The sequence below is a fragment of the Humulus lupulus genome, chromosome 3, assembly GCF_963169125.1.
Source record: "Humulus lupulus chromosome 3, drHumLupu1.1, whole genome shotgun sequence".
In the NCBI taxonomy this organism is placed as follows: Eukaryota; Viridiplantae; Streptophyta; class Magnoliopsida; order Rosales; family Cannabaceae; genus Humulus; species Humulus lupulus.
In genome coordinates, this window is record NC_084795.1 from 278,964,813 (window position 1) to 278,971,909 (window position 7,097).

Here is a 7,097-nt window from a genome sequence, read left to right on the forward strand (position 1 = left end):
AAGCAATCCTTATGGTAATTACACCTCTAGATCTCTTTTATATATATATAATATTTCCTATTATTTCAACCAATGAATTCAAAATGGAAAATATATTATCATATTGCTAATTATTAGGTTCCTTTTTATGTACTTCGACCCCAAGTTGAACTACTATATTTATCTTCTTTCGAAAAAGGAGAATGAAAACACAATAGAAAGCTTCAGACCCATCAACCTTTATAATTTCATTTAAAAAGTGATTGTCAGGATCTTATCGAACAGCCTGAGAAGGATAATTGGAAAATTGATATCCCTGATGCAAGTAGCCTTTGTTCCAAGTAGATGGATTGTAGAAGCTTCTATCTTAACCTAGGAATTGGTTCACATTATAAAATGGAAGAAAGGGAAATGAGGACTCATGGCAATAAAAGTATACATGCACAAAGACTATGACAGAATTGAATGGATATTTTTTATGAGAGTTTTGAAAGAAAATTGGGTTTACAGAACACTTTTGCAAACTCATCATGTGGTGTGTTTCATCAGTTTCATTTTCTATACTTCTAAATGGATCTCCTCTCAAGAAATTTCAACCAAAGTGAGGGCTTAGACAAGGGGATCCTTATCTCCTTTTTTGTTCTTACTTTCCAAAGAGGTACTGTCAAAGCTAATTTCCAAGGAACAAAGTGAAGGGAGGAGAGTGAAGGGAATCAAGATTGCTCAATCAGCCCCAGCCATTACTCACTTGATGTTTGCAGATGATACTATTTTGTTTGGGAGAGCAACTGAGGGAGAGGCAACAATTTTTAACGAATGCTTGGAAAAGTATGAAAGGTGGTCGGGACAGAATTGTAGCAAAAACAAGTCCAGTGTGTTGTTCTCTGGGAACTTGAACCAAAGAACAAGAGTGGTTATCAGGACTAAGATCCAAGTGGAGGAGACAAGAGGTCAAGAGTGGTACTTGGGAAACCCTTTTGTATTTACTAGGAGAAAAAAGACTATGAAAAGCTAAAGGAATGGCTCATGAAAAAATTGGAAAGAAGGAAAATTAGGACACTCTTTTATGCTGGGAAACAGATCATGATTAACTCAGTGACATGCAATACTACTATTTATACGATGTCAACCTTTAATCTGCCTGTTACTTTCTGTAGTGAGCTTGACATGTATGTAAGGAGATATTGGTGGACAAGTGGCTTAGAGAAGAGAAGATTCCTAGCTACTAAAAGCTAGGATAGTTTATGTCAACCAAAAGGGTGTGGAGGATTGGGATTCCAAAGATTTGAGGATATGAACAGAGCTTTACTGGCTAAGCTTGCTTGACAGGTTAAATCTAATCAAGATAAATCATGGGTGAAGGAAATGGTTGCAAAGTATTGTAAGTTAGACTCTTTTTGGGTTGCGCAACAAAAAACTAGTTACTCTTATGTGTGGAGGATGGATCCTTTTGCTAGAAGTGTAATTCTAAAAGGTGTTAGTTGTGTCATTTCAAGCGAGAAACAAATAGATTTATGGAAGCAACCGTGGATACCCTGGTTAGATTATAGATCGTTCAGGGATTTATGGAGTTAATTAGACCAAAGGTTCCCTTTTTTACTCAAGTTGCTGACCTTCTCATGTCTGATACGAGGGGATGGAATACGCAACTATTACATACTGTTGACCCGCGATTTGGCCAATGACACGGAGTCAAATATACGACAATGGATAAAACGGCAAATAAAAAAGATGATCTAATGGAAGAGAAGAAAACACCAAGGATTTATAGTGGTTCGGCCCCAAAGGATGGTAATGACCTACGTCCACTTAGTGCTATTATTAAGATTGAATCTCAAAGTCGTGATCAAAGAACTAGGGTTCTTGAGTTTCACAAACCTTGGGAGAATTACAATAAAATGATGGATAATCACACTATAGCTCTCTCTTTTTCTCTACCTTAGCAAAAAGATTCAGGGAAAAAAAATCCCCTCCTTGAGCTATTTCATATATATTTATAGGCTCAAGGAGGGTTACATATGCCATCGTGCCCTATCTTTCCTTAATAATCGTGTATCAAGATAATGATGAAGAAATATTCAATGTAATTATTATAAGATTACAATTTAAGAAGGCAATAAATCAGGTTATACGACCAGCCTCGTCGTATCTAAAAATTAACCCTGACGAAGCGGTGTGCTTCTGGTCGATAGTCGAGCAGTACTTCTGCCACGTGTCAACTACGTGTGAGAAATCCTTGCCACGTCATCTGCAGTCATTTTTAGGGTAAACATTTGCCCCCCCAATTTTATTTATTGCGACCAGCAATAAGTAAACTTAGGAAAATGACTCTTCGAATACCCCACGAAATCTGTCAGAGTCGCCCATGCTTTCTCGAAAAAAAGTGATCAATCATGTTCAATCAAGTCTTTTCGGCTTCCCTATAACTTGTCTGACGGCTATCACACTTCCCCATGCCTTGGAAAGTTACCCTTTATGATTACCTTGGTAACCGCTCCTCGGCCAATATAAATGACCCTTCAGAATCAGTTTTTACTTTTTACACTTTAACTTTATCTTCAAGAAACTGAAGAACCAGAAGCAATACTTCCAGAAGCCCAGAAACTCAGACGGATCACGAAGCTCTTGCCCAGCTGAATCAACTTAGTGCCTCAGAACTTCACTCTATCTTTCATACAAGTACGTTTCTTCGAACCTTTCATTTGTTAATAGGCCATGCAATACTTGTTTATCTTTATTTCTGATTTCTGAGTTCTTGGAGATTTCTACTGTTCTTGACTGAAACCGTTTTGGGGAACTTAGGAATGCTAACCGATGTTTGAAGGGGTGATGAAACAATGTCTTGTAGGGGTTAAGAGCCAATTTGGTAGTCGAGATTGTATATTTAGGGCGTAAAATCGAAGTAAAAATTTGACTTTTAGGCTAGTTGAAAAACTGGGTTTTTCCCGCCCCTTCAGAGTCGAAAAAGCTTTTTCCCGAAAAACTTTTTACTTCCGATCTTCAATCTGTTTTTCAAACTGCTCGTATAGAACTTAGTGTTTTTGCTAGAATGCTGCTGGTCGTATAAAAGCTTAACTTTTATACGCGAGCAACGTTATTCTAAGTTTCAACACAGATTTTTAGGCTTTACGTTCTCACCTCCCCCTTTCTCTGTTCGCAGCTCTTCATGCAAGATCATTGGGGAGGTGAGAAGCCTATCGACGATGACTTGCTTGCCCAACTACTTGAAGACAAGGAGCATCCGTCGCAGCTGGTACCAGAGATTCCTTTTTCTCAAACCCCACCGAATAGACCTCAGACAAACCTTCCAGCCATGGGTAGAGTAAAATCCACAGCCCAGAAAAAGAAATCTTCCAAACCTTCAGACCAGCCCGCTCCTCAGGCTGGAATTCCCTCAACTAGTGGTCGGGAAAGGAATATCCCCGACCCAAACATTCAGACTCATGCTCAGCCCCGAAATGTCGTTCAACCAGATGTTGAACGGTACATCGCACCTGTCAGCCGGGTAACGATCAGAATGATCGCTAATTATATAAAAAAATATGGACTCCCTGGGGTGACATTAGTTCAACCCACTCAAGACCAACGGGCGAACTTGCCTGGAGGTGCCTTCAACGCCTGGTCGAGGTATCACATTGAGGCAGGAGCGACCCTGCCTCTTCATCCTTTTTTCCAGGGGGTGGCCAATTACTTCGGGGTCGCCCCTTTTCAAATAACCCCTAACGGATATAGAATGCTTGCTGCACTCTATATCCTTTATAGCCATAAAAAATGGCCTGTCCCCACACCATATGAGGTCAACTATCTGTTCGACCTCAAATCTAACCCCAACCAAGAAAACACTGGGTTTTTCCACTTTTGTCACAAGGAGATAGGTTGCACTTTCCTGTCTGACACCACTCATATCTCGAACGTGGGGAAGTACCATCAGGGGTATTTCCTGATGACTGACATAGTCGTGAACAACTTGGCATTCACTCAAGGAGGTAAAGTCTTTATACCACTGGTCGTCAATCTTTCTTCAATTTTTTTACTGCATTTTCCTTAGAAATTTAGTGCATTTCAGGCCCATGGTTGCGACCAAACCCTACTCCAGACATGGAGATGCGATTAGCCCTCCTGGCCAGCATGACCGACATAGAGAAAAGCGTCAAACAGCTGGTCACGGAGGCCAATCTGAGACTATTCGGCCTTTTGGCCCCTCATCAGGATGTGAGGGAGTCAACGGCAGGGAGTGCCACTGGCGAAGAGGTACCCAAGCAGCACCCATGTAGAGTCCAAGAACTTTACTTAGCTAATTATTTAGTAGTATTATAGTATGTATAGTATTATCTTTGTAACTGTGGATTTTTTGTTCAGACCGGGAATTATTTGGACACTCATAGTAGTACTTATAGATTTTCTAAGTTTAACCTATAGTTTAAGAATATTAATTTTAACCTAAGGTATGATTATATGACTGATATTAAGGATAATATTTATTATACTATAAGGTTTAGATGAGGACCAATAGGATTTTAAGCACATGTTATGAATGGGTGATTAAGGATTAAGTATTTTGAGGATTAAATTAAATAAGGGTAAAATTTGAATGCTTTAAGGTCAGTCAGCAGCTTTGAATACGTTGAGGGCTTAGTCAAGGCTGTTTACTCCATTCAAACTTAGCTAAAAATGTGTAATTTCGTGTTTAAATATTCAGCGTGTGCCGATATATCGCAGCTATAGGGGGCGATATATCGCAGCACGTAGATACGAAAAACACGAAACGATGCACGGTCGCCTCGGGCATACTGGCCCAGGCGATATATTGCCTACAGGGGGCGATATATCGCCTCCTTCAGCATAATTCAAATGTTTTTGAATTCTTTTTCCTTTCAGCCATTCAACTTCTTCATAAGTCCAGCATCTTTTGAATGAGTCTTCAGCCTCTGCTGAACGATTATTCAAATTATTTTCACCTAAAAAGCTATTATTTTTATTCAAGTAAAATTAAGATTCCTTCATTCCCAAACTCTATAAATAGGACCTAGTACCAAGCCATTATTCACCTTTTACTCTAAGTTCAGAAGCTACAAGTGCTAGGAGAGTGTGAGAGTTAAACACTTGGGTGGGGAAATCATAAGCTTATCAAACACTTTGGGAAGTAAGATTTCATAGTATTTCAGTTCAAGGGTTAGATTAATCTACAAGTCCTCAAGGTATTCAACACACTCTAGTTCATTGGTTTTATGTTATGTTTCCCTTCTCTTAGTCTTCTACTCAGTCTTCTAACCTCATTCTTATTTTGGTTAGGGAATCTAAGTTCTTGAGCACATAAGTTTTGGTAAGTGTGACTTTCAATGGTTTAGTCTTTCCATTCCTTTCATTTCATCTCTTTTTCTTCATTAGACTCACCCTGTTATATATGGTTTTAGGAGTGTTCCAAAAAGTCCCAACGCTGTCCTCTTATCCCGGTAACTTTGGTAAGGAAAATAGGATAGAATCTATATGTTACATGTTTATGTTATCTTATGTTTTATGTTATGAAATGTGTTATGATATGTATGTTTGTAGGCTTGGGCATATGACCCATATGACTAACAAGACCCCAAATAGATTATGGGCATATGACCTACTTAGCTAGTAGGACCCCACTAATCTCATGGGCATATGACTTGTTTAGTCTATGGGACCCCAAGTAATAATGGTCATTATAATAAGTGTATGTAATAAGTGTTATGATATGTCTTTATGTTTATTATGAAACTTTATGTTTATGACTATGTGTTAGATTTTTCCTTGCTGGACATTAGGCTCATTCCTTTTTGTTTTATGTGCAGGAAAATAGCTATTAGTGGCGGTAAGGTTCGTGAATGCTTGGAGATTGTGTATCGATGGTGAATGGATTCAAGGAGTCGGGAGTTCGATTTCTCGAGGATGTAGTCTTGTTTTACTTTTTATGGTTTTACATGTATTTTCCGCACTTCTTATGTAATTCCTTCCATTTTAAATCATGTTTTGTTTTTAAAGACAATGGGATCCCATATCCTTCTTGGTATTTATGTAAGTAACTCTTATTTTTACAAGTTACTTAATGAAATTATGGTATTTTCGCAAATGTAAGTTTTAGTAAGAATTTTATGTATAGTTTCGTTAATGATCCAAGAGTCTAGAGTAGTGGGTCATTACAACCCAGATGTGGAACAACCCCCTCCAAGGAGATCCACTGGAGTAACAATCAAGGAACCCTCCAACACCCCGCGGGCTGCTGCTCCCCCCGCCCCAAAGGGAAAAGGAAAAAAGAAGGCCACCGAACCCCTCAATCCCCTCAACGAATCTTCGGACGAGAATGGTACTGATCTCTCGCTCTTAGATAGCTTGCCAATTTCCTGTCACTTATTTGACGAGGACGACAATTTTAAGTACGCTCCAAATTTAGATTCAGACTTCTTCATGCCAGAGAGTGTGTGTAAGACTAGTAGAGTATATAATGTAGAGACCAGTAGTGATAACACGGGTATTTCACTTACGATTTTCTTTGTTCTTTTCCTAACATAACATACTCAATCATTTATACTATCTCAATGTTCGTGTATTTGCTTCTTTTTCAAACATGGACTCCGAGTACGTGTTCGACATATACAGTGCCCCTGAGGCTCCCGAAGCTCCCTCAAGCAAAAAAGAAAATGAGCAAGAGGCATCACGGGGAAAGCAGTAAAACTCCTCAGGCCAAGAAAGCCCGCACTACAAGCCCCCCGGCAGACTGACCCTCAGCCAATGCAACACCACCTCCTTCTCCTCTCGAGCAGCAGACTCCCCCTGCTCCTGCCGGGTCGACATCATCTCCACCTGTAACGACCCGAAATTTCTTAACTAGACCCACCGAACACGACTATGACTATCCGGGGTCAACTGGACCCTTACGGTCAATTTTGGTAAAAATCGGACGTTAAAAACTAAATAAACTTTAAAGTAAACTTTAGAAAATTTGACATTGGAGTACTTTGAAATAAAATAGTATTTGGATGGGATCCCATAGTTTTAAAAAAACAAAATGTAGTTTAAACGTAACTTAAGAAATAGTCTGTAGCCACATGGCTTTCTTTAGATAAACTAGTAAACATGAAATTGATAAAAGG